This window comes from Pinus tabuliformis, chromosome 2_1 (assembly GCF_031772625.1).
Source record: "Pinus tabuliformis cultivar Carrire ecotype Pingquan chromosome 2_1, CPIR1, whole genome shotgun sequence".
Classification (NCBI taxonomy): domain Eukaryota; kingdom Viridiplantae; phylum Streptophyta; class Pinopsida; order Pinales; family Pinaceae; genus Pinus; species Pinus tabuliformis.
The window spans coordinates 488,847,409-488,852,300 of record NC_142299.1 but is presented as its reverse complement, the minus strand read 5'-3'; positions in this window follow the sequence as shown (position 1 = coordinate 488,852,300).

Here is a 4,892-nt window from a genome sequence, read left to right as displayed (position 1 = left end):
ATCTTTGTTTGTAGAGAGGGAAAACTTTGACCATGAAACTAACTTGCTAATGATTCAATGCTACATATTTTTGTACTTTCTTGTGACTCATAGTAAGTCGCCCCTATGCAACTTTGAGTGCACTACCTTGCATGGTGAGAACCAAGGAACATGAACCAAAATGACAGAGTAGAGGTAGAGGAAGGGATGACGAGGTTAATATGTACTTTCTCGTGACTCATTGTAAGTCGCCCTTATGCAACTTTGACTGCACTACCTTGCATGGTGAGAACTAAGGAACATGAACCAGAATGACAAAAAGTAGAGGTAGAGGAAGGGATGGCGAGGTTGAGGTCAAGGAGACTAACAAGAGCACTTAAATAGTCGAGAGAACCAAATAAGCAAGAAAGGCCTCTCCCACTACAATTTAAAATATGAGAACATGCCTCTAGAGGAAAAAGGATAAACAACAATGAAGAGGGAAAGCCACAAAGCTATACACATTCGCAACACAAATACCAAGAGGAAACAACCAAATTTGGAGGAAACCTAAGTAGAAGAGATTATGGGCCTTGTTGTTGAAGCAAACCCAATAAGAAAGAACACCATGACAAAACCTAAAACACAGAGATTCAAAATACATTGAGAAATCATAAAAGTAGATGGGAGTGAAGACGGAAGAACACCATGACAAAACCTAAAACACAGAGATTCAAAATACATTGAGAAATCATAAAAGTAGATGGGAGTGAAGACGGAGTATTCAAAATACATTAAAAAATCATAAAAGTAGATGGGAGTGAAGGTGGAGTAAATTCCATAGCACAAAGGCGGCAAAGCGAATGAAGTGTAGAACCGCCTCTTATTATTGCGTGTGGTGTACGTCTCATCTCCATGTCTTAACATTAAGATCTCTAAGGGATATTGCTTATCATGCTCCCTCACCTTCGTGTTGGGAGGGACAACCAACATGCCCCATTCCATGTTTAACTCATCTTTTCATGCGATGTGAAGACATTGTTTAGTTTGTGAGGGGGAATTAAACTCACTAAATACCACTAGAGCTATTGTTTTTTTACATTGTTGCATTATTATTTTAAAACTAAGAAAATATTTTAATTAATCATTAATATCAATTAAATATCCAATCTTATTTAATTGTGAGTAGGGTTACTAAAGAAAATTTATGTGATATATAAAAATGTATAATATTTAAAAATAATTAACTTTTAATATTATATATATGATTTTAAAACTTAATTATATTTTATATAAGTGTTTGTTTTTAATTGTGAGCAAGGTTACTAAAGAAAATTTATGTGATATATAAAAATGTATAATCTTTAAAAATAATTAACTTTTAATATTATATATATGATTTTAAAACTTAATTATATTTTATATAAATATAAGTGTTTGTATTTTTTGAAAATGAAAATATAAAAATGTATAATCTTTAAAAATAATTAACTTTTAATATTATGTATATGATTTTAAAACTTAATTATATTTTATATAAGTGTTTGTATTTTTTGAAAATGAAATTGTATTTTATTATTGATTTAAAACATTAATATAATAAGATTATTTCTTAAAAAGAAATATTAAAAAAAAGGTGTAATAAATAGTAAAGCAGCTTAAGATATACATCTTAAGGAGTTAAGTGAATAAATTTTAAGAGATTATGTTTTAACTAGTTATTATTAATGGGCTAATATCATTATTCATGGATAATTAGATAATCATATTAATTAGATAATTTAATGGATTAGTGATTAGAACACATTAATTGGCTAATCAATAGTTAAGGGGGTTATGAGTTTGTCGATCTATAAGTAGAGTGTGTATGGGTAAGTCCATCCATTTTTTTGAGGGGTGAGATGGTTTGGGTTATTAATTTAGGAGGAATGGATTTTGTATTAAGAGATTCATTGGAGTAGATTGGAAATATATATTTAACTTAAACATAGAGGGTTTAATGTGATAAGGGTTTAATAGTCTAATAGATAAATAGACTAAATAAATTAGAGGATTAGTATTTTAAGAGTTAAGTGTAAATACACTCATCTTAAAAGAATTTGTCTAAAGATCATTTTACAAAACTCTTTATTTACATATTATGAAGACAATGGTTGAATGTAATGGTCTTCAAAACTAAATTCAATACATATAAATTTATACAAAACTCACAGAGATAACTATGTGCGTAATAATCTTATATATAACATTTTCTAGAATATATATTCTATTATACAATAATAATAAAAAATAAATAAATCTATTTATATAGCTATCATATTTGCTATTTATATAACTATCATATTTGCATTTTTAAATAAATATAATAATTGACAATATATTTTTTTCAAATATTTATTTAAATGGAAGAAATATAAAAAAAATTTAAACTATAAAATTTTCTATATAATAAATATAAATATTATAAAAATACAATTTTAATATTAATAATTATTAGTTTTAATTCAATGTTCATCATTGCGTAATAACACTGATATAGTCTTTTAATATTAATAATTATTAGTTTTAATTCAATGTTCATCATTGCGTAATAACACTGATATAGTCGTGTCCATAAATATTTTAATATTTATATGTAACAGTGTTAAGCTCAACAAAATAAAAATAATGGAATGTATACTTTAATTTTTCTAATTCAAATTAAAATATATATATATATATATATATATATATATATTATTATTGCATTTATTTATGATTGTGACTGTTTAGTGAACTGGTATTTGGTTTGTATTAAGAATTTAAAAATTATATAAAAATATAAAATATATTTTATATTATAAATATTAATAAAAATCTTTTATTTTGAGTTAATACTTATTACATTTTTTTAATATAATTTGGATAAGATATTCATATTATTTTATTAAAATTAATTTTAAATAAATTATATATGAATATTTATAATTTTTATTTTAAAATTAAATATTAAATTTAAATAGATTATATATGAATATTTATAATTTTAATATTAAAAATTTGGATTAAGTTTTGTTGGTATATTGAGACTTTTCATGTCTCATCCAAAGAATTTATGCATGCTTTCATATATGTGCATTTCATTTCAGAATATAGTTATTTAATCATAAATATTAAGTACCACGTAATAATTTAATAATAAATATTAAGTAATATGTTTTTTTCATGTTATTTATTAAATATTATTTTATTCTTATTTAATTTATTAAATGAAATATATAAATAACATCTAATTGTTGAAAAATTATTTTAAAAAATAACTTTATGGTTAAAAAATATTAAAAAAAATAACTTAATGATTAAAAAATATAAAAAAGTTATGAAGGAAATCTAAAAATTATATTTATTTATTGTTGCAGAAATAACCAGTGGGTAATGCCCATTCAGATCAAACTAATTGGTTTGATATAAAATTGTCACCCTAAAAACATGGACTCCCCATCCAGAAAACAGGGAAAATCATGAAATACATTTCTGGTTTATGGTGAAAACGTCAAAATGACGGTTGAAACTTGAAAGCGATTTCCAAATTCCACCTTTGCAGTATTAAAAGAAACTCTTTGTAGTAAATGGTGCCAATTTATCACACTAATGAATGCCTTCTTTAAGCATTTATGATGATCTCAGTGTCTGTTATCATCGCAGTAATGGCGTCTTCATAATTGCTGCGCCTCCAAGTTTTAAGCATTTATGGTGAAAATACATCACTGATAAGTCTCGATTTACGAAAATAAAATCTTCGTGTGGGCTGCTATCACATTAATTAAAGGAGTTGTCTATAATGCGACTTTTTGGAGATTCCGAATCCGGCGGAAGAAATTGAGGTTAAATATTGATTTGTTGCCGTTAAAATGGTTTTTTAACTGCATATTTGGATTCAGCACCTTGAAAAACCACTGGGATGCTTTCATTGTGCAGAAACTAGCTATCAAATTTACGATTCCAATAAATTCCTGCCGGATTTCGACTGCAAATTTACGATTCCAATAAATTCCTGCCGGATTTCGACTGGAAAAACCTGCGAGAAAGGCTTTCAAAAAGTCACGTTATAAACAATTGCTTAATTAAATGCTTTGAAATTGTATGGCTCTAAAATAAATATTTTATGGAGACATAAATAAATGTATTATCAAAACAATTACATTTAAAAACGATATAAGGTGCCCTGTAATAAATTTGAAACACAAAATTCATTTAAAGAAATTTTGACCTTAAAATTTCAAAGGGTTGTGCTTACTTTGGAGTCATACTTTCTTAACATTATTTACCATTGCATTTGCGGCCATTTATTTTATTCATATAGTACGGTAACCAGTTTAAATAACTAATATTTTTAGAACCATAATTCCTTTAATTCACATTACCCATTAAATTTTATATTTATTAAAACCTAAAAAATAACATAGTGTGCCTATTAATGCCTATACATTAATGGGCCAATAGCTCCTGAAATATTAATCGCCTTTCATTTCATAATGGTAAGTGCGTCCATTATGTATTGATGAATTATGTATTGATGATCTTTATATACTCTTAATATAAAGTTATGTTGGTTTTTTTTCTCTGAAAAAAAAAAGTTGATAATAATGAGTCAATAAGGAATTCGTAACACAGTAAAATCCCAACCTACTACCCAAGAAATAGCTCACGAAGACTGTTATGTGTATATACAATCCTTCCATGACAACCGCCGAGGAGATTTGAACTGCGCTCATTTCACAGGTCGTGAAAGCAAATCCATTACTATGCCTCACTAGTAGTCAAACCGGTACAGAACATTACTGGTGCCGAGACGAGAAAAGAAGAACTTAAATAGCTTAAGAAAATCTTGAAAAGCCACTACGCAGGTCAAGTTAGCGATAAATAACTAGCTTGTTTATGGGTTATAAATGCAC